The sequence below is a fragment of the Phacochoerus africanus genome, chromosome 14 (assembly GCF_016906955.1).
Source record: "Phacochoerus africanus isolate WHEZ1 chromosome 14, ROS_Pafr_v1, whole genome shotgun sequence".
Classification (NCBI taxonomy): Eukaryota; Metazoa; Chordata; class Mammalia; order Artiodactyla; family Suidae; genus Phacochoerus; species Phacochoerus africanus.
Genome location: NC_062557.1, coordinates 3,993,865 through 4,017,058, shown reverse-complemented (window position 1 = coordinate 4,017,058; position 23,194 = coordinate 3,993,865). Strand labels below are relative to the sequence as shown.

The window sequence follows — 23,194 nt, the reverse complement described above, 5'->3', positions numbered from 1 at the left end:
CACCGCTGCAACCCTCGCCACTTCTGGCTCACCGACCGGACCTCCCACTACCAGCACCTGTGTCTCTGTCTCAGCCCCGAGAGCACAGAGCAGAAGGACCAGGGGGTCCACACCGTCTCCCCACCGAAGCAGCCGCAGTCAAAGCCCAACCGGATTAGGTGGGGCACAGTCCAGCCCCCCGGCTCTGGGGAGAGAGGACCTCTGTCCCACAGTGTCCCCCAAGAGCCCCACTCATCCCCCCACTGCCCTACCGATGCTCCCTGGGGCGGGGGGGGGTCTCCCCAGATACGCCGCAGGACTCGAGCATTTGCATCAGGGGCAGCCTTGGAGGGCTCTGCAATACGCAGGCAGGGGGGGAAGGCCACAGGCATCCTTTCCTTGCTCCCGTTCACACGAACCACACGAACCCGGGCACTGGCCAGCGGTCAGTTCGCTCTAAGTCAACAGAGCAATGGGCTGCCAGAGACAACCCATCATAACGCGATGACCCCTGTCCACAGAAACACAAAAATGGGGTCCGGTGAAACGCAGCTGAGTATCGTGGAACGACAAGTGACTGGTGCCCTCTGGGTGGTGACCAGTTTTGCATATTCATAAATTTGCTGGGGCCTTCCTGGCTGCCTGGAGGTGGATGCCAGGTTCTCGGAACCAGGGGTAACGTCATACTGGCGTCTTCGTTAATGAAGGCGCTAAATAAAATCATTGGCACAGATTCACTTTGTATTTACAAGAGTCACGATCTTATTTTTTTAAGCAAAACTGTCCTTTATCCAGCTTAGCTTGTCGTTTAGGGGAGACGACACAGCTCATAACAGATGGTATGTGACCTTCATCTCCATAAAGCCAGGTTTTTTAAAGAACGTGGCAGTTTTCCCCACAGCCTGTGCCAAAGGAGGGGATCAGACTCCTCTCCAAAGAAGGCCGCAATTTAACTTCTTCCTGATTTCTCTAGATGCGGAATCAAAAGGTGACTCTTGGAGGTCCCGTCGTGACTCAGTGGTTAATGAATCCGACGAGGAACCATGAGGTTGCAGGTTTGATCCCTGGCCTCGCTTAGTGGGTTAAGGATCTGGCGTTGCCATGAGCTGTGGTGTAGGTCGCAGACTCGGCTTGGATCTGGCGTTGCTGTGGCTGTGGTGTAGGCCGGCAGCTTCAGCTCTGATTAGACCCCTAGCCTGGGAACCTCCATATGCCACGGGTGTGGCCCTAGAAAAGGGGGAAAAAAAAAAAAGTGGCTCTTGCTGGCCCACCTCCAGATTGGGCAGACCAGAAGCTCAGGGAGTGATAGCGGAGTCTAACCCACAGACCTTCAACCCAGCGGGGCGGGCAGACTCGACGGGGCTGAAGCGTCTCCAGGAGCCACAGCCTGTGGCAAGGGGACAGGTGTCTCTCCAAATGTCCACAAGAAAGCTAATCAAGCTTGAGGACATGACAAGCACAGGAGAAGCAGTGCACAGCCAGCCAGGTGCCAGAGCCCCATCCCATGGGGGGCACCGAGGTGGGCTCAGCCCTGATCTCAGGCAGCGCCCTGAGGACCGTGCCCCCCGATCTGGAGCGTGGGTGAGAGGCCAGCCCTTCCCCTTCTCCCCTCCCCAGCTCCCCAAGGGCTCCACCCCAGAGCAGAGCAGGAGCCCCCAGCACCCGGTGTCCACCAAAAGCCCCAGAGGGCCCGCTCCCTCTGCAAAGCAAGCTCGCCTACCACCACCACGCTGCTTGTCAGAGCCTGCAGCCCCCGAGGGACGCCCCTGCGGGACGTGCCAGCTGGGCGATGGCCTCCAGATTTGGGCGGTCTCTCCTTTTCTTATGAATCACTCTCCTTGGCAGACGTCTCGCTGCCACCTTCACCGCCCTCCGTGGATATTAACTAATTAGCGTAAATACGGGAATGCGGAGATCACCTATTAGCAGGCTGCTGTTGATGTCAGATCATTAAAGGTGATGAAAAGCACCCCCCCCCCCGCCAGCACTCCTCTGGGACCGGCTCCAACCTTCTTCCCTGCCAGTCTGGTCTCGGGGCCAAGAGAAGCACCGTGAGGTGAGAGTCCCAGGAGTCTGGCGTGGGTAAGAAAACGCGGCTCCTTCCGTCCCCGCCTGTGGACCCTGTGGCCGTGGCCAGTCAAGAGATGCGACGGCCACTGGGTGTCCACGGAACCTAGGATGCCCTAGTGCCTCAGCACTCACCCAGGGCCAGGGACGACCTTCGTCTTGGGGCCTCTAGAAAGACAGCTGTGGGCCTGGGAGGGTCACGGGAGCCCATGGTTCCAGGTCCTGCTGGGACACTGACCAGCTCAGCATCTCTGGAAAGTCACTTGTTTCAGTCAATAAATACACCAGGGCATTAAAAACAGGGGTTCCCACTTGACAGCAGAGCAAAGGCACCACAAGCAAACATCAACAAGGGGGACTATAGGCCACGCAAAAGCTTCTGCACAGCAGAGGAGACTGTCAACGAAATGAAAAGGCAACCTACCGAATGGGAGAAAATACAGGCAAAATCTTCTATCCGATCCGGGGTTAATATCCAAAATTAATATCCAAAATATACAAAGAACTCGTACATCTCAACTGCAAAAAAAAAAAAAAATCCATTTTTTTTCTTTTCCTAGGGCTGTACCTGTGGCATATGGAGGTTCCCAGGCGAGGGGTCGAATCAGAGCTGCAGCTGCCAGCCTACACCACAGCCACTGCAACGCCAGATCCGAGCCACATCTGCAACCTACACCACAGCTCACGGCAATGCTGGATCCTTAACCCACTGAGCGAGGCCAGGGATCGAACCTTCATCCTCATGGACACTAGTCAGATTTGCTTCTGCTGAGCCATGATGGGAACTCCAGCAATCCAGTTTTAAAATGGGCAAAGTGGAGTTCAAAAAAATACCTGTACCCTATGTTCCTTGGGCATTATTCACAATAGCCAAAATATGAAACAACCTAAGTGACCAGCCACAGATGAATGGATAAAGAAATTGGGAGTTCTCTTTCAGCACAGAAGGTTAAGTATGGGGCCTTGTCACTGCAGCTGCTTGGATCACTGTTGTGGTGCAGGTTCGATCCCCAGCCCAGGACCTTCCACATACTGCAGGTGTGGCCAAAAAAAAAAAGAAAGAAAAGAAAAGAAAAGAAATTTCAATACACACTCACAGAGGAGTATTATTCAGCCATCAAAAGAATGAAATCCGGGGAGTTCCCATCGTGGCGCAGTGGTTAACGAATCCGACTAGGAACCATGAGGTTGCAGGTTCGGTCCCTGCCCTTGCTCAGTGGGTTAACGATCCGGCGTTGCCCTGAGCTGTGGTGTAGGTTGCAGACGCGGCTCGGATCCTGCGTTGCTGTGGCTCTGGCGTAGGCCGGTGGCTACAGCTCCGATTCGACCCCTAGCCTGGGAACCTCCATATGCTGCGGGAGTGGCCCAAAGAAATAGCAAAAAGACAAAAAAAAAAAAAAGAATTAAATCCTGTTCTTTGCCACAACATAGATGGATTTTGAGGGCATTATGCTTAGCGAAATAAGTCACACAGAGAAAAATGGGGGAAAAAAACCCTTAAGACACAGCACAGATTGGTGGTTGCCAGAGGCTGTGGGAGGCAAAAATGGGTGCAGGGAGTCAAAATATACAAACTTCTACTTATAAAATAAATAAGTCATGGGAACATAAGATCCACGTGTCGGCTATAGTTAATAACACTGCAGAGTTAGTGACACTGAAGGCGCCTAAGAAGTAAATCTGCAGCCTCCTCATGACAAGAAACCACTTCGGAACCTGTGTACGGCAATCAATGTGAACTAGACGCCACATGATGACCCTTTCACAGTATTTACAAATACGGAATCCGGACGTTGTACACCTGAAACCAGTATGATATTGTAGGTGAATTAGACCACGATTTAAAAAAAAAAAAAAACACCAAAAAAACAGAGCTTCTTATCTCTTTAGCCAGTCTGCCCTGAATCGGCCACTCCTTCTCTTCCCCAAGACGTTGCTATGATCCGAGACAACTGGGTCAAGGCAGTAGCCTCCAAACAAGATCCCATGCTCTCCCTTTGGCACTGTTCCCGCCACACACACACACACACACCCCATCCTCACAGCGTGAGGTGTCCAGCTCAGCTCCCAGCCCTGGCAGAGTAAGAACCAAAACCCTTACACCCCCTCTTGATCACGTCCACCAGCCTCCTTGCTGTCCTCGGCCCCATCTGGACATCAGCTCTCGGGGCCACGGCACCTGCTGCTCCCTGGTCCTTGAACCCGCTTCCCACGGGCATCGGCTGGGCGCATTTCCTCACCTTCCCCGAGCTAAGTCCCCCGCCTCGCCATCTGCAACCGGGGTCGGCAAACTTTTTCCATAAAGACGCAGAGAGCAGACAGCTTCCCTCTTTGTGAGCCGTGGCCTCTGCGGCAACTCCTCCACTCAAAGCCGTCGCAGGCAACACACAGAGGAAGGAGCGTGGCTGTGTTCCAATAAAACTTTATTTATATTTTCTTAGTTTTTTTTTTTTTTAGGGCCATACCCATGGCCTGTGGAGGTTCCCAGGCTAGGGGTCGAATCAGAGCTACAGCTGCCAGCCTACACCACAGCCACAGCCACGCAGGATCTGAGCCACGTCTGTGACCTACACCACAGCTCACGACAATGCCAGATCCTCAACCCACAGAGTGAGGCCCGGGATCGAACTTGCATCCTCATGGTTCCTAGTCGGGTTCGTTTCTGCTGCACCGCAACGGGAACTAGTAAACTTTGTTTATAGATACAGGCTACCGTGAGCCAGAGTTGGCCCGTGGCTGATCTAACAGAACAACCCTCAACGTCCTCTCGGCTCTCCCACTGCTGCTCTTTGCCTCGTGACACCACGTGCGTCTGCCCTCTTCTTCGTTATCTGCCTCCCCCACTGGACCATCAGCGGCACCAGCACATGGGCTCTATTTTTTGTTCAGTGCTGTGTCTCCAAATCCTAAAATAGTGCCTGGCACATCATAGGTACTTAATGTATTAAAAACAGAGAAATAAAAACGTCACGCTGTTAGAGTGCCTGGCCTGGCTCAGCGGAAACGAATCTGACTAGGAACCACGAGGACGCAGGTTCGATCCCTGGCCTCGCTCAGTGGGTTAAGGATCTGGGGTTGCCATGAGCTGGGATGTAGGTCACAGATGCAGCTCAGATTTGACCCCTAGCCTGGGAACCTCCATATGCCATGGGTGCGGCCCTAAAAAGACCAAAAAAAAAAAAAGGCACACTATTAAAAATGTAATGAGAGTAACAGAAAATCATAGCTAACATACAGAGATAAGTATCTCTCTCTCTCTCTCACACACACACACACACACACACACACACACACACACACACGGCGCTTATATGCCAAGACAACAGGAGGAGGAGCCGAGGAAGGGTTAAGGAATCTGCTGGAGATCCCAGGGCGAGGACTGCGTCTCAAGCCCTTTCCAGTGAAACGAGGTCAGAACGGATCAGGGACCTGCTCGCAGGCCCCACTTCTCAGGCCCCATCCCCATCTCTCAAGGGAGGCAGACGTCTCTCTTGCCACCTTGTGCTCCACCCGGAATCTCCAGCCCAGCCCTCTAGGTAGCCACTCCCCTGGAAAAGGCCCCTTAGGGGCCCTGGACCGCTTGGGCAAGTCTCCGGACGCTCCCCGGGAGCTTCTGCCTCTGCCTGAAGCCCCTGAAAGGGCGTGAGGACTTCAACTTGGAGCAGAAAACAGCACTGGCAACTCTTACAGCAAATCTGCCCCTTGAGGGTGACACTGCAGCTTTAGCATTCACCATGATTGGCTGCCAAGGATGCCGAATAGACCTGAGACGCGCTCGCCCTCCAAAATCCCGGCAAGAAAGGCGGGGGTGTCTCCCTGTTACTGTTCTCCCACCTTCTTCTCTGTCTTTCCCCCCAGAAACCAGTCCCCAGTCACCTCCTATATTCATGAAGGCGGCTCGCGACCCCCTCCCACCTGCCAGATGCTGGGGGGGCCCCCATTAGCCCCCGGGGAGACCATCTCCTGATTTCAACAAAGACTTGGTCTCCAGAATCACATCTCTCCGGGGCCACATTCTCTACCAAGAGCGGAAGAGGGCCAGGTAGGATTAGCAGGGCCTCTAGACCCAGTCCCACAGGCTCCCAACCAGAAGATCCATCCGAGCCTTATTTGGAAGGGAAACTCTCCGAGTCTCCAAGCCCCGTGAGTCACCCAGCAGGAATGCCTGCGACATTTCATAACAAATAATAACAATTCCTTACCTCCGTGGGCCTCTTAACGGGCGGTCGCATTAGCTCATTCGACCTGCACAAACCCGTGAGTAGCTGAGTCCGAGGTTTTATCGATAAGGTGTGCAAAGGGCAGACAGCCTTGCCCAAGGTCCAAGCCTAGCTGGACGTTCCAGGCTTCTGGTCTCATCCCAGAGCTGCTCAGATACCTCTTCCTCATAGGCCAGGCCTCCTGTTTCTCTGCTGCATAAGCCAGTGCTAAGGCAGCAGATCACTTAACAAATATGCATCAAGACCATTTTATGCAAGAAACTGAGCTAAGCACCATGCAGCAGATACAGATGAGTGAGCCACGGCTCGAGAGTCTCCAGGGTGGAAACAGATGCCTAGGGAAGCCGGTCCGGCCTTCTGGCTGATGTACCATTTCCTTTACGATAGACGATACAGGTGGTCTGTTACTGCTTCATGACAGCACCATGACTTGGCAGCTTAAGAAACCACTCACTTCTATCTCCCATCTCTGCGGCTCAAGAGTCCAGTGGGTCTTGGCTGGGTGCTCGGCTTCTATCTCATCTGAGAGCTGCAATGAAAGTCGGGGCTGTGGTCTCATCTGAGGCTCAAGTGGGGAAGGGTCTGCTTCCAAACTCCCTGGGTTGTTGGCAGAATTCGGTTACGTCTGTCCTGGTGGACTGATGGCCTCAATTTCTCGCTGGCTCTTGGCCAGAGGTCATCTTCACTTCCCGGCTGGTTGTTGGCCCAAGGCTGTTGCAGCTCCTGCCACGTCCGCCTCCCCAACATGGCCCCTAGCTCCATCAGAGTCAGCAAAAGAGAGAGCCCTTCAGTGAGAGAGATGACGCAACTTTATATCCTGTAACCACGGAGGTGACATCCTATCATCGCTGCTGGATTCTCTTGGTTGGGATATACAGTCACGTGGGTCCTGCCCACACTCACACGAAATCATGGGAATCCATTTAGAGCCTCTTCACTGCATCCTGCATGCCCTCCATCTCTCTCGGGACGTCTTCAGAGCCAGGGTGCTCACCAGCCCACAAGGCAGCCCATTCTGTTCTGATGGCACTTGAAGAGTTAGAAAGGTCTTCCTAGAATCCAACCCAAACCCACCTCCCTACGACTTTTACCCACTAGCCGAGGCCCTGCAGTCTGGAACACACAGGTGACGTCTAACCTGGCAGAAGGTGAGCTCGGGGAGGGCAAGGGGCTTGCCGCCTCCCCCAAGAGTTCCAGGCACAGCAGAGGCATGGGGTGACTACGAGTTAAGGGCACAGAGCGAGCACATGGTGCAGCAGGGCTGTCCCGGCAGCTTGCTGACTGGCTTCTGATACAGAGGCCGCTTGGCGCGGCAACTTCCTCACCCATGGGTCTCAGAGGCCGGACCTCCACAGCCTTCCTGGGAAGGAGCCTTGAACCTTTGGGAGTGTGGCCCTTTAAGAGGAACTATTCCAATCCCGTCCCTAGAAAAAACACAAGGTCACACAGCTGATAAATGGCAGAGTCCGGAGCCAGGCCTCTTGCCTGTATCTTTGCACATGACCGACCTTGGGCCAAAGATGCCGGACAGGCGTGGACCCTGCATCCTGGGGGTTTGCCCCTGAAGGCTATTTCTCCACCTTGCCCCCTGGCCAGGCAAACCAGATGTGAGCCACCACACCCTCCTGGGCCAACACAGGTGAGCAGAGGGCCTCACCTGCCACCCTGTCGTCCCCGCCCTGTTCGTTCTGCTGCCCTGCCTTTAAAGCGTCCTCCTCTCCCATGAGGGTTCTCCTCTTTTGCCTGTGCCTTCATGAAGGTTCCATCAACATCCGTGATTAAATTCACAGTGTGAGACCTGCTCAAGGTTCTATCAGCAAAAAAAAAAAAAAAAAAAAAAAGGAGGGGGAAGCTTCAATGATATTTCACACGGTGACCTACCGGTGACTTTCATTTTCACCTCTCAGACTGCTCTGCCTGGAGAGGGTGTTCAGAATGATGAAAATCAGTCACAGCGGGTTTTTGCTGAGCAGGGACGCTGGCGGAACTTTTCAGCAGAGCCCCATCTCAGGTCAGCCTCTCCACAGCCCCGTGTCGGGGGACCAGCTGTCCCCGTCTGCCCAGGACTGAGGGCATTCTTGGGACAGCTAAACCAGGCCAGTCTTGGATGGACCAGGATGGCCGGTCCCCCTTGCACGAGGTACCCTGAGTCCACCATCTCACGGACGAGGACACGGAGGCTTAAAAAAAGACTTAAAACTCTGCTGAGAACCCTAAGGTGGGCCCCGGACCATTTCTGCCGAGGAAATATGCAAATAGCTACAACACACATGAAGAGATGCTCAACCTCATTAGTCATCAAGGAAATGCAAATCGAAACCACAGCGAGACACCACTTCACACGCACCAAGGGGGCTGGAGGGTTTTTTTTTGGGGGGGGGAGGGTTTGGGTTGTTGTTTTTTTTTTTTTTTTTTAAAGAAAATAACAAGTATTGGTGAGGACACAGAGCAATTGGAGCCCTCACGCTTTGCTGGTGGGAATGTAAACTGTTTCAGCCACTGTGGAAACATGTGGACGGAACTCAAAAAGTTAATCCTAAAATGACCGCACGACCCAGCGTGCGGCTCATAGGAACGTATCATCAGAAGAACTGAAACGAGACAGTCAGGCAAATACACGTTCACACCTGTTCACGGCAGCACGCGTCACAACAGCCCACAGGTGGAAATGAGGCAAACGTCCATCAAGCAATAAATGGATAAAGAAAATGCGCTCCATCCACACAGGGGACTAGTATCCAGCCTTTAAATAACTAAAGAATCGATACGCACCCATGGCTGAACCTCAAAAACTTCATGTCAAGGGAAAGAAACCAGTCCTAAAAGTCCACCTCCTAGATGATTCCATCTATAGAGATGGGAGGTAGGTTAGCAACTGCCCGGGGCTGGGAGCGGGGATGGAGAGTGACCGCTGAGGGGTCCAGGTTTTATGGGGGGGGATGAAAAATGTTTGGAACTAGACAGAGGCGGTGGTTGCAGAGCGTTTGGAATGCACTAAACGCCGCTGAACTGGACACTCTAAAATGGTTCATTTTGTGTTGTGGGAACCTCACCTAAAAAAGAAAAATTTCAGGTCACACAACCAACGCACCTCAGGGCTGGCACTGACCACAGTCTGTCCAGCCCTGTGAGCCTGTGCCTGTGGCCCCTCTTCCTGACCAGGGGTCTGCGTAGCCGGGAAGCTGCCCCTCTTGCCTCCCACTTCGGACACGTTTGGCCAGGACCTATTCCACCTGTCCTCTCACCCCAGTGGCCAGGCTTCCACTTCACCACGTGTGCAGGTCCCCACGGCCTGCCATCGGGTCATTGCAGTGAATACCATGGGGGAATGTTTGCCGTTTTTCCCCAAACTGCTGCAAACTGCCAAGGAAAACCCAGCTGGCCACCCCCAGGGAGAACAGGACCCAGGCCAGATCACGGCCTCAGGTCACTCATTTGAACCTTGGTCCCGCCTCCCAGGTGGTAGGTGCCAGCAGCTCCCTCCTCCCGCCTCCTGCCTCTCCTGCCTCCCCACACGGTGGGGCCCCTTTCTGCAGCTGGATCACACACACACACACACACCCCGCCCCCGCCCCGTTCCCTGCCTGTGCTCACCTGCGGTCAGGTAACAATGCCACTGTCCCCAGACAACCAGCAAAGAGACATTCATCGCATCTCACTCCAAGCCCTCAGCAGCCAGAGAGCCGAGAAAACCATGATGCTGGTCTTAGAGAGGAGCTTCCTGCCTTCTCTGTGTGTAGGGAGGTAATGAGAAGCAGGGGGGTGTGCAGAGAAGTCACACCCCGCCCGCAGGCCGTCCTCCCCGAGGAGGACGTGGAGGATGGAGCCGCTCAGACAGCCTGCTTCCTGGAGCCAAAGGACCCGTGTCCGCTGAGGACGCCTGGGGTCCCGTCTAGCAGCGTGAGCTAAAGTGGGCGCGGGGACACGGCCACAGTTCCTACCCGTCGGGGGCAGGATCTGGGTGCCCTGGCTCGCTTCCCTCCCCGCCACCCACGGTGGCCGGAAGAGAAGCAGGGCCTGCCCGCAAGCGCGCATGCGCGGGGGCTCGGGGAGGGTGGGACACCGCCCGTGGGGGTGGGGACGCAAGAGTGCGGCTGCGCATGGGGTCCGCCTGTCCCAGTATCACCTGGGGCCTTGGGGAAATGCAGAGTCCCAGGCTCTGCGCCGGTGTCCTCTGGGGTTGGCCCAGATGTCCAAGGTGGCAGCGCCTCCTGGCATCTCGCCTGCAGCGGTTTATAAGGAGCCCACTCCCTCCTCCAGGCCCCCGGTAGGCGGCCCCCAGCGCTTCTGCCTGCACCGCCTGCCCTGATGGAGCTGACAGGTCATGGGTAACCCAGACCATGCGCTCAGCCAGGAAAGATGGGGGCTTCAAAGAGGAACCTGTCATTGTCTCCCAGAGGCTGCAGCTGAGGGCGATGGGCTCCTGGAATGAGCACGGGGCAGGGGTCTCCAGTGACCTTGGACATGCGGCTTCCCCATCCGGGCTCCAGCTCCGTAACCTCCTCTGAAGAGCAAGGGTGTAGAAATGGCGCCTCTGAGGTCCCTCGTGGCCATGACATCCCATGACTGTGGCAACCTTGTGGAGACACTGTGGCCCCTGTCCCCTTTGGGGGTGGGCTTCCCATGGCATGAATGCAAACCCAGAGTGGACCTCCTCAGCTGGGCCCCAGACTCCATTCTTGAAGGTTCCTGTGGCGGCTTCTATTGGGCACATCAGCTTTTCGTAGGAGACATTGTCTGAAGTATAATATGCAAAAAGAAAGGCGTAAAATGTTGTGTCCAGATCTGTGAATGTTCACAAAGTCACACACCTGTATGAGCAACACCTGATCAAGAGGAGAACATAGCCCCCCCCCCCAGCTTGCTGGTCCCTCCCCCTCCCTCCTATACACCCTTCACTTTTCATCATAAGCATCACCTCTTCCAGGGAGGCTCCCCGATAGGCTCAGAGCCTGCCCTCTCCTTATCTGTCAGGGAAGTCACTGCAAACCATGAGGGGGTCGCCGTGGGGGTGGTCAGGCTGGGGTAGGAGGGAGGCTGGTGCCCTCAGAGCACCAGGGCTCACCTGGCACCAGTCTTTCCAATCTTTTGTCAGCAGGTGCCTGATCCTGAGTCACTCAACACATGGACTGCAGGACCCAGAGGCCAAGTCCAGCTCCTGAGCAGCTTTCAGAAGACTGAGCCCCCAGTCCAGCCCAGCCGACCTCCTCCAGGGAAGCGGCCACGCTGCTGGCCAGAGTGGGGGGCGGCTGCCAAGGCCCTGCCAGCCTCCTTTGCCTGCATTTGCCTCGTGGCTGAGCCCTGGGTGCCAGCAGGAAAGGAGACGAAGAAGGAGAGGGAGGGGTCTGTTTCCCATTCCCTGGGGAGGAGGCCAGAATGCTGTTGTATATGCAGTCAACCCAAATCCTCTCAGAAAGAAACAATGGGAAAAAACAGTCTGACCCGGCTCCCCGGCTTTTGCATTTTGTGCTTTGGGATCTGCAAGGACCCAGGACACCTGAGCTGTGGTCTCGTGGCGGAGGTCTGCTTTCTCTGAGGTCAGAGGCACTCATGGCAGAGACCCTCCCCACCTGAGCCCGGGGCAGCCGGTGCCTGCAGAGCCCACTGTCGGCTCCTGTGAGCGGGGAGCCAAGCGTGTCCGGCCCTGGCCAGGCTGAGGCGAGCATCCTGGGGCATTGACGCAGACCTTCTCACCCCCCCCTTTCTATCTTGTCACCAGTTTCCAACAGGGTCTCTGCTCACTGTCCTCGCTGCTTCTGCCCCATCTCACTGTTATCCGAGTGGCAGGGGGAAGCAGGAGCTGGCGGGTCTGCTGAATAGAGAACACAGATCCAGAAGGGGCAGGATGTGGCCTGACACCCCCCCTCCCCGGCACACAAGATCGGCACGCCCAACCTGCACAGGGAGACGGAATAAATGGGGCCCATCACGGCATTAGTTTTCAGATGCATATACATGCGGTTGCGAATAATCAACTACAAATTGATTTTAAACCACTGCTGAATTCAAAGTAGCTTTTTGTCATTGTGAGTTTGCGCCACCGATGAATCCTAAAGATAAAAGCACGCGCATAGGAAGTGATCCTCAAAGAGTCTGACATTAAAATGCAGCTCACAGACTCACAACAATGGGGCTCCTCTGTGCTATGGCACATCCTTACTTTTTGCTGAAGAAAACACAGTTCAGGGAGGTTAAGAGCCCTGGCCAGAGGCGCGCAGCCTGTGAGGGTGCTGGTGGCAGGACCGACCCGGGTGCTGACCTCAGCATAGGGACCTGCCGTCCCTCCGCACCTCCATTCCTCTTCTGCAGAATGAGGTCTTTGGAAGGATTGGATGAAATCATCTGGGCCCAGTGGTTGACGCAGTGCCCGGCACGTAGCAGATGAGAGAAAAAGCTCATTACCAATGTTAGTGTCTTTGGGGCAATTATAGTCCGAAGCTTTGACTATTCTCTGACCCCGGCCACACACACACATGGAAGTTGTGTGCCACGTGGGCGGGCAGTACTGTCCCCTTCAATGCTACCCATGCCTGCGTCCATGTGGGAGCTGCGAAATAAACATCCCTCAGCCCAGCGCCTTGGCTGAGAGCTCCCATAGCAACCAGCCCTTTCCCTCCTGTGACTCTGCCCTTTCTGAACGGCCTTCACCTGGTCGCAGGACTGTGTCCCATATCAAAAAGCAAGCAAAGTGGGAGCTGTGTGGGAGTTCCCGTCATGGCTCAGCGGTTAGCGAACACGACCAGCATCTGTGAGGACGTGGGTTCGATCCCTGGCCTCACTCATTGGGTTAAGGATCTGGCGTGGCCATGAGCTGTGGTGTAGGTTGCAGATGTGGCTCGGATCTGGCATGGCTGTGGCTGTGGCTGTGGCCGCTGGCTTCGGCTCCGATTGGACCCCTAGCCTGGGAACCTCCATATGCCGAGAGCGGGGCCCTAAAAAGAGAAAAGACCAAAAAATAAAAATAAATAAGAGAGAGAGAGAAAGCAAAGTGGGAAGAATGGGTTGGAGGAAAGATGGTTGGGTGGTGGAGGCTGTGTGGGAAGACGGGTCGGTGGATGGATGGATGGACCATTTTCTTAAGATACTTCCTCAGGAGTTCCCGTCGTGGCGCAGTGGTTAACGAATCCGACTAGGAACCATGAGGTTGCAGGTTCGGTCCCTGCCCTTGCTCAATGGGTTAATGATCCGGCGTTGCCATGAGCTGCGGTGTAGGTTGCAGACGCGGCTCGGATCCCGCGTTGCTGTGGCTCTGGCGTAGGCCGGTGGCTACAGCTCTGATTCAACCCCTAGCCTGGGAACCTCCATGTGCCGCGGGAGTGGCCCAAAGAAATGGCAAAAAGACCAAAAAAAAAAAAAAAAGATACTTCCTCGATCTACAGAGAGAAAAGGGTTAAGCAAGAGAGTGAAGAAACCGGGTATAATACTTCAGGTAGACTCCAGATGACATTTCCAGAACAATGGAACACAATGCATGGCCACCCAGTATTCTAGCAACTGTGTCCACCCTCACAGGTCAGCCCTGCCTTGGCGGTGAGGCCTGGGCACCAATGCGAACTGGAAAGCCCCCGTGGACCCTCACCCTCGTCCCAGGAGCGAACCACCTCCTGCCCTGAGCGGTGGAAGGCTCACGCGGAGGAGAAGCTCAGAGGTGGCTCCATCAGAATAGCCGTTGGAAGAAGAGTTTTCTCTGAGAAGGAGCTGCAGGCCCTGACCCTGGATAAAGGTCGAAGGTCAGGAGGGAGCCTGTCCCTCCCCCAGTGCAAGGCCAAGGGCAGGTGTCTGGGACTGTGGCCATTTGGGGAGGGAGTGGGTGGCTGCCCGCAGCTCCTCTTGCCTTCGTCTATTTATAGCCCCTGCTGCTTGTTTTGTGTATTTGTTTTCTTGCTCCCACATCCCAGGAGCCCGTGGGCTTTGTTCCACCGGAAGGAACACGTGGCTTTTGAGATGCCTCCACCTAAGACCCCCCACCTTGATGTGACAACGGAAAGCCTCCCACACACTCACCCGCCCAAGCGTGCACACACCCCAGGTGACTGCTCCCAGGTCAGGGCCCTCCTCTCCCTCCCTCTGCCTCAAGCCCCCCCCACACACCTGTCACTCCCCACCCCTAGCCCGTCATGCCCCCACCTCCGAGGACCAACGCATCCCTTGTTTTACATGAATGCCTGTCTCTGCAAGGTCCCCACTGACGTCTGATTTTGCAAATCAAGTACTTTTAAGTCTTGAAGTTTCAGGTACTTCTACAGAGGAAACTCTGGAGCCAGTCTGGGAGTAAAGAATTCTTTTTGCAAGCAAAGGCCTGGCGCCTGGGGATGGGGACTCAGAGCTTGGTCATCACCTCGTGGTCCATTCGGTCAACGACTGGTCATGGAACCTGGCGTTTTTCCTGCCAGCCCAACCACGGGCTTGTATCCAGGCTCCCCGGGGCACCCCGGAGCCCGGCCCCATCTCTCCCCGCGCTCTCAGAGCAGGTGGCAGGGCAGGTGTGCCTGACCCAGAGAAAGCTCTCCAGCCTGGTCCCCACTGGCCTGGGGCTGTCACTCCTCTGTGGAAGGAAAGGAGAAGGGACCCTGCCACCCGTTAGTAGGGGTGGGAGGAGGGGCAGGCCACTCAGTTTCCCCGGGGACCCTGGGTGGGAGCAGTGAGCCAGGGGTCAGCGGACCCAGTGCTGGGGACTGTCTGAGCCTGGAGCTGCCCACTTGGGCAAAGGGCTTCAAAGGTCCCTGCAGGTGGGGGAAGCTTAAAGAACATCAAGAAGAAGGCGTTCCCACTGTGGCTCAGCAGTAATGAACCTGACTAGTATCCATGAGGCCTCGGGTTCGATCCCTGGCCTCACTCAGTGGTGAAGGATCTGACGTTGCTGTGGTGTAGGTCACCGATGCAGCTCGGATCCCACATTGCTGTGACCGTGGCGTAAACCAGCAGGTGCAGCTCATACTCGACCTCTGGCCTGGGAACTTCCATATGCCGCGGGTGGCGCCCTAAAAAGAAAACAAAGGAGAAAAGAACATCGCAAAGGTAAGCAGGAGTCCTGGGCACCAGGGCAGAAAGACACCAAATCCTAGGGCCACGTCACCCCCTCCTCACCTAGTGGGTGCTGGTGAGGCCCAGGAGGCAGGGTCTCCTCGAGCCCACGGAAGCACACCCTGGGCGGAGTCTCAGGACGGTGGAGAGCCGCTTTGATGGGCTGAGCTGCAGGACGCGTGGAGGCTGTCCCCTGAGAGGTCCTTGGAGCAGGTCAGTGAAGGCAAGACCCAGCCCCCGCGCAGCCCACTGCCCTGCGGCCCACCCGAGTGCCTGAGAGCCTCTAGGGTTCGAACCTTCCCGTCTGTGGAGGGACAAACACAACCACATCCACAGGCAGGGCCGGCCGACTCCAGAACCCCTGCGGTGGCTGTCCAGGTGGGGGACCGTGCTGGGTGCAGCTAAACCTCTATGGGGCTTGGGGCGGGGGGAAGGGAGCAGGCTCAATCCAGCCACTGAGCCACTAAGACTCAAAGACACTGGCGGAGGCGCCAAAGGCAGGGAGAGGGAAGGGCAGCTGATTCTGATGTCAGAAGGGGGGCGGGCTGGGCGGTGGCAGGGGTGCGGGTGGTGTTTAAGGCATTTATACAAACCCAGACTCCTTTACCCCTAGGTCCTCTTACTAAGACCCAGAGTTCCGGGGGCAGGCGTGTGTGTGATCCACGTGCCTTTGCACCCTCATTTCTTCTTCTAAAGAGAAGAAAATACCAAGACAAACTGGCCCCGAGACTGAGCCCCTCTGGCCAGAGCTCCCACAAGGACAATGCAACGCCCAGAGAGCCGCTGCTCCTCATCCACCAGCCACCCTAGCCTCCCAGGGCCCCCGGCCCAGCCGCCTGGAGGTGGACTCCGCCGGCCTGCCCGCCCAGCCCAGGCCAGACCCTGCAGAGGGGACAGCCACTGCGATGGGGTGGATTTCTCCTTTTTCTGCCTGTGAAGCTCAGAGAGGCCCCTCTGGGGACCAGCCAGCTGCAGCCAAGTGGGCTTAGCAGCTCAGCCTGCACCCAAGGGACCTGAAGGAGCGCTGCCCCCCAAAGGTGCCTCCAGACCTCTTGCTCTTAGGGTGCGGTCTAGAGGTTGAGAGCGGGGACTTTGGCTCTGATAGGGCTGTGTGCAAATCCTGCTCTGCCACTTACTAGCTGCGTGACTTGGGGCAAGTTACTTAACCTCTCTGTGCCCCACTGACTATGGACTGACGACCTCGTCAGCGTCACCTCCAAGGCATATTGCGAAGAGTGAGCGGGAGGACAGAAGCAGCCAGCACGCTGCCCAACACAGGCTGAGTCACCAACGAGGAAGATATTATTGCCATTTTTATTTAGAGCTTATTATTTAGTGAACAAGATGCCTCTGTTGACAGCAAACTGCAACTATGAAGTGACTTGGGCCCAGTGCCCCCTTCCAGCCCCGCCCATGAAACAGTGATGCAGCCGCCTTAAAGGGAGGCAAAGGTGGCCCAAGGCTCATCTTGAGACTCCCTCCAAGTCCTCAGGTGCCACTGCGGGCATTAGATGTCCCAGCTCGGCCTCTGCCTGCAGCTCCCCAGATCCAGACACAGCTTCCTCAGGACGTGTGCTGAAGCCAAAGGGGTAAGTCTCTCCAGAGATGCCCACAGCCCCCTGGAATGGGCTGACCCTCCCTGGGAAGATGAAAGGAAACACGTGCCAGGCCTCTAGTCCCTCCGTCTCCATTTTTTACTTTTGAGCCCAGAGCAACTTGTCCCAAGACACACAGCAAGGCAGCAGTGGAAGATTCTCAGGGTTCTGAGTTCCAGCCTTGTGGCCTTCTCCACCAGACTAGTTTACAACTGAGCTGCTTCGTGTTCCGAGGACCCAGCGGGTAAAATGAGGCCTCAGAAAATATTCAAGCCCCTTTCCTTCCTCCTGAGAGCTGCTCACACTCTTCCTGCTGTCTTCATGCTGCGGGCTGTGGTCGAAGGCGCCTCTCTCTTGTCCACCTGCAGGAAGAGAAGGAGCTCAGCTAAGACATTAAGGTGAGCCGGGGATGGGGGAGGGCGCGGGGAGAGCGGGCAGCCTCGCTGAGCAGCTCTGACAGTGGCAGCCACCTCCAGCGCGGAGGGCAGACACCCTGGGGTCCTCGGCCAAGCTCCTAGGATCAGGCAAGCCTGCTTCTTCCGGCCGGAGCTGAGCCCCCGCGGAGCTCCACGGGGATGAGGGGGCCTTCCCTCCCGCAGAGGCCTCTGGATGCTGGGGACCCAGCTCTTCTCCGCTCGGCAGGCGGCCCCTCCACAGTCTGGGAGCCAGCGTAGCCTCAGACAGACGTCAGCAGATAAAAATAAAACCATGGATCCCTCCCACTCACCACATCCCTGGCCCTTCTGTGGTTCCCAGCCCTGCAGGGGTAGCTTGTGCCACATGTCCCCAGGCTCTGAGCTGGGGAGACAGGCAGGTCCAATGCACCTTTGGGCACCCGGTTCCCCCCCCCACCCCTCCGCCCGGATCAGTGAGGAAACAGCAGACTGAGTAGCCAGAAGCTCTCTCAGGGACTTACTCGTATTCAAGTCCTGCAGTGGCCCCATGGGGACAGCCGAGGGGTGGGGGAAGCTCATCGTGTCTGTCAGGTGAAGTGAGCATGTGGCGCTGCCGCAGCACCCAGTCCTGGGCACACCTGGGGCTGGGCAAGTGCCGGCAGCATCGATTCACTCCTCACCCTCCTTCGTCGAGGTCGGCCGGCTGAGCCCCTGGGCAGGGGTGATGCTTATAGAGGGCATTAGAGGAACAGGTGGAACGCCGTCTCAGCAGCCGAGGGGTTGGGTAAAGCAGTGCTCAGTGGTGTATGGAATCAGGGCCGCCTTCCTGGAAGGGGAGGACCGCAAACCAGGTTTGGAAGGACAGGTTCTATGACCAACCTGACTCCTGGCATTAAAGCATTTTCAGGGTACTGCCCACTTGCTTGGCAGGGCCACCTCTGGCCAAATGTCATTCTGTGGCCTCTGAGAGGTACTGTCACCTCCGAGAGGTCCGGTGCAAACCAGGCCGGGGCTGGGGCCTGCGTCTGGGGTGACTGTTGGGTATATCTGAGCATCAGTGGTGAGAAGACGAAATGGCAGTCTTTTCCGCTGACTTGCTGTCACTGTTCCATTGTGACCTTCTCATCGCCCTGAGCAGCTTTGAGACCCCAGGAACTGGGCCTCTCAGACTCTGCAGGTGGGGGGAGCAGCCACTTGCCCACAGCAAGCTGGGCGTGGCAGAAGACCAGGGGTGTCCCAGGACTGGCCTCCCCCACCTCCCTGCAGGCCCTTGTCGGCCGTGGGGATCCCCGTGGTCTCTGGGTCCCAGATCCATCGCTTGGGGCCTGGGGGAGGGGAGGCTGTCCGCAACGTCACGGCCTCAGCACATGTGTGTGCTTGTACATATGCATGTCCGGGTGGGAGGGACCAGCCAACACAGAGCCTTGGCCGAGGAGAAAGGGAGACAGACGCCCTGTCTGGGAGTCCCAGCAGCCAAGACCCCCGTGAGAGCAGCAAACCAAGTCCCAGGGCCTGGGTGCACCGCACCTAAGTCTGAGAACAGAGATTCAAGCAGGACCAGAGCGGGCAGCCAACTGCAGGGCGGGGAGCCCGCAGAGCTCCCCATGGCTCGCTGTAGCCCACAGGCCCCCGGACAGACCAGGGGGCTCCCCAGGCCAGGCCCCAGATGCCAGGGAGGCTCGGTCCCAGTGGGGAGGGCCCTAGCGAGTCCTGGGGGACCCTCCCAGCTGGCAGCACTTTAACCTCTCAAGGCTGTTTGCTCTTTACCAGGTAAGGAGACAGGGTTCAGAGTTGAAGCCAACCGGCCCACTTGGGAATATTCCTGCCTGTCAGCTTTGCACACTCCTGCCCGCGGGCCTGTCCATGGAGGAGGCTATCACTACGGCTTGAAAGGCCTTTCTGAGGAAGAGCCAGGGACAGCCAGCTCTGTACCGGGGGAATGGGGACAACGCCCAGACCCTGCAAGCCCACAAATCCACTCTCTCCATCACCTGTCCTCGGACCGAGCACCGTGACCATGGGCCACCGGGCCCCCACCAGGCCGTCTGTGCACCTCTGTGAGCCCAGGCCTTGCAGCAGAGACTTTTGCCTTTCTTTAAAAGGCAATAATGGAGTTCCCATCATGGCTCAGTGGTTAACGAATCCGACTAAGAACCTTGAGGTTGGGGGTTCGATCCCTGGCCTTGCACAGTGGGTTAAGGATCCAGCGTTGCGTGAACTGTGGTGTAGGTTGCAGATGCGGCTCAGATCTGGCATTGCTATGGCTCTGGCGTAGGCCGGCGGCTAGAGCTCTGATTAGACCCCTAGCCTGGGAACCTCCATATGCCACAGGAGTGGCCCTAGAAAAGACAAAAAAAAAGACAAAAAATAAATAAAAGGCAGTAGTAATGGGAGTTCCCACTGTAGCCCAGTGGGTTAGGAACTTAACACGGAGTTCACGAGGATGCAGGTTCAATCCCTGGCCTCATTCAGTGGGTTAAGGATCCAGCGTTGCCACGGTGTATGTCACAGATGCAGCTCAGATCCAGTGTTGCTGAGGCTCTGGCATAGGCCGGCAGCTGCAACTCCAATTCGAACCCTAGCCAGGGCACTTGCATGGACTGCAGGGGCAGCCCTAAAAAGAAAAAAAAAAAAATTTCCCTCTCTATCCAACAACCAGGCAGAACTTCACAGAGGACCTGATCCAGTGTCTGGGAGGTAAGAGTGTGATTAGCTCATTAAATCTAACGAAGGATATGTCCCCAAACCTGGTGGACAGATGCCACGCAGAGGCTGCACACCCTGAGCCAAGAGTCTGTACCTGGAGAGGTTGATAACTCCAGCGAGGACTCTGGGAATTCAGTCTTTGTTTAATATGCATCTTTCTTCTCCAGGCATCAAAGAGATTAATTTGTTAGAGTAAACAGACTTCAAAACAGGATTTGGTCTCTGAAAGTCTGTACCTGATGTGGCGGTCCTGGTTCAGATGGCCCCAAGCCTTAATCATTTCGCAAGCAGATGAAAGAGATGGGAGATAGGGGAGGGGGGGTGGACAGGGGAGGAGGTTGCCCAGGGAAGTGCCATGCGTGCTGGTTCCATTCCTGCAACTGACGCCCAGGCTCTTGGAGCCAGAAACAAAGGGCATCAAACAATGCGGAGGAGACCAGCCCCCCCACCCCACCCCCGGCTTGCCCCTCCCCCACACCCACCACCTTGCAGAAGCCCCACCTCCCGACAGGTTGCCCGTAGGTCCGAGGCTGTGCCCGTTTCATTCCAGACTGAATCTCCATTCCCCTGATAAGTCGCCCACCTGGAGAAGCACGTTTTTCTCAGCATCAGCTGGCTGGCTCTCCGTCAAGCAGCCCTTTCCTCCAAAGGTGGCCCCTCCACTCTGCTCAAACCAGGAACCCGGGTCCCCCTCAAGGTCTCTGTGCCCCTGGACCCCAGCAGCCAGCCACCACGCCTGCAGTAACCTCCCCGCAGAAACGCGTCAGGGGGGTAACAACACCATGCTGCTCATCTCCATTGCCCCGCCAGCCACCTGGCTCTGCGGAAGCTCACACCTGCCCTGCCCGCTCCCAGCCCCCATGCAGGGCAGCCCATCGGGCCTTGAGTCCTTTCTTTAAGGGTATAGTCCATTTCTAATTACTATAAAATATTGGCTTGGCCTTGAGTCTTCAACACGCTCCCTCACCATCTACACCAGCTTCCTCCCCCAGCCAACTCCTCTCCGCCTGCAGACCCCCACGGGACCACCTCCACCTCCAGGGAGCCTCCCCATCAGCCCAAGGGCTCCAGGAAGACCGTGTCTTGCTTACTCTGTATGCCCTCCTGTGCCAAGAACAACTGCATATGTGCTTGATGAGGAGTTCCTATCATGGCTCAGCGGAGACGAATCCAACTAGGAATCGTGAGGTTGTGGGTTCGGTCCCTGCCCTTGCTCAGTGGGTTAAGGATCCGGTGTGGCCGTGAGCTGTGGTGTAGCTTGCAGATGTGGCTCGGATCCTGTGTTGCTGTGGCGTGGTGTAGGCCAGTGGCTACAGTTCCGATTAGACCCCTAGCCTGGGAACTTCCGTATGCCATGGAGGCAGCCTTAAAAAGACCAAAAAAAAAAAAAAAGTGGTTTGATGAAGGAATGGAAGAATGAATGGATGAAGACTTGGCTGCTTAAAGATGAGCTAGTCTAAGGGTAGCAGTAGTTTGCGGCACAGCGTCAGAGACCCAGAAGGCTCCTTGGCTCCCGGACTCAGGAGCCATTCCCCTCCCAGCACCTGCAGGGCATCACTTTGGAATAAATGGCAGCCACCTGGTCATGTGCCCTGGGGGGTCTGGAAGACCTCGGGGAGAAACGACACACAGTCCCCCCCAGGCTGCCACCCCCTCGGTCCCTCGGTCCCTTGAGGCCAACATCACTTGGCACTTCCGTGTTGCCAACCGACTCTCCAAAGGGCGTCTCCTTCGCGAGTGTCCTGTTTGCCTGAAACCTCCAGGGATAAAGGGCCTTTCGGGAAACGAGTCTAGCTCTGCCCTGCACACACTCAGCTTCAAATGAATAGACGGATGGGGGCTGTCCCTTTAAGAAGCAGGTTAGGGCAGGTGCTCTTGGGGGAACCAGTTGGTAAAAGGCAAGTTGCTTTAATAAGCCCGGGCTGAGCCAGGGGAAAGGACAGAGGGGTGAGGGGGACAGCGGGGGAGGGGACGGTGCCAGGGCCAGAGGACTGAGGCGTGCATCTTTTCCCAGCATGAGTGACATGTTTCTTTGGAAAGTGGTGGCGGGTAAACAGCTGCAGAAATAGACTCTGGGTCTCGCTTGTGAACACTGGGAATTAATGAAACACCACTTCTGTATCCAGCTGTTCCACACCCCGTCCGAGGGGCGCAGAACCGGCAGGCAGCACCCCAAAGAGCCAGGAGCCGTGGCCCAGGCCCTCCACGCCCCCACGTGGGTCAGAGCCCTACCATGCATAGAACCGCGTCCCTCCTCCCCCGCCCCGCTGGTCACCTTCCCCGTGTGAGCTCCTGAAGCGGGGAGGGGTCCCAAGCTCCCCCACCCTGGCCCTCTCGCTCAGCTGCGGGTCACGCACTCGGTGGGTGCCAGCACACGCCTGTTGAATAAATGCATGAGTGAAGTTTCCACATCTAGAAGCAGCATGGGGAAAAGAAACCCCAGTGGCACTTCGTGGGACAAGGGCCCCCATGAGGTGTAAAAAGAAGGAGATGCTGAGGGCAAGACCCCGCCGTCTGCTGGCACCGGGGAAGGAAGCCACCATGGCACGCAGGCCTGCTCCCTAAAATAGGCAGACTCTTGCCAGAGGATGAGGGTTCAGGCAGCTTATTCTAAGAGCTGAGTTTGGGAGTTCCCTTGTGGCACAGCTGGTTAAGGATCCAGCATTGTCACAGCAGCGGCTCAGGTCACTGCTGTGATAGGGACTTCAGAGCTTGGCCCGGGAACTTCCGCATGCCACAGGCATGGCCCCCAAAATAAAAAAATAAATAAAAGAGCTGAGTTTGGGGAGTTCCCATCGTGGCGCAGCAGAAACGAATCTGACTAGTATCCATGAGGATGCAGGTTCAATCCCTGGCCTCACTCAGTGGATTAAGGATCCCACGTGGCTGTGAGCTGTGATAAACGTCACAGACGAGGCTCAGCTCCTGCATTGCTGTGGCTGTGGCTATGGTGTAGGTCGGCAGATGTAGCTCCGATTCAACCCCTAGCCTGGGAAATTCCAAATGCCACAGATGCAGCCCTAAAAAGACCAAAGAACACAATAATAAAAAGAATAAAAATTTTTTTAAATAATATTAAAATTTTAAAAAATAGAGCTGAGTTTAGAAAGGTCGGATCTAAGATTTGGGGAGCTTGCAACTGATTCCTACACAGAGACTCTAAGAAAAGGACATAAAAAATCCTACTCTTGCCAAGATTTAGTAAACC

The 23,194-nt window shown here is 56.2% G+C and overlaps 2 long non-coding RNA genes across 2 annotated transcripts; both read right to left on the bottom strand.

Moving 5' to 3' along the window:
* Nucleotides 1-1,618: 1,618 nt before the first annotated feature.
* On the bottom strand, nt 1,619-10,256 carry LOC125114834 (uncharacterized). The gene is made up of 4 exons (XR_007131925.1): nt 9,861-10,256; nt 6,249-7,690; nt 2,471-2,565; nt 1,619-2,297 (listed from the first exon to the last, which is right to left on the bottom strand). It is a non-coding gene; the product is annotated as an uncharacterized LOC125114834 (long non-coding RNA).
* A 6,329-nt stretch (nt 10,257-16,585) lies between these two features.
* On the bottom strand, nt 16,586-17,604 carry LOC125115053 (uncharacterized). Its single transcript, XR_007131971.1, has 2 exons — nt 17,356-17,604; nt 16,586-17,247 (listed from the first exon to the last, which is right to left on the bottom strand). It is a non-coding gene; the product is annotated as an uncharacterized LOC125115053 (long non-coding RNA).
* Between the last annotated feature and the right edge of the window lie 5,590 nt (nt 17,605-23,194).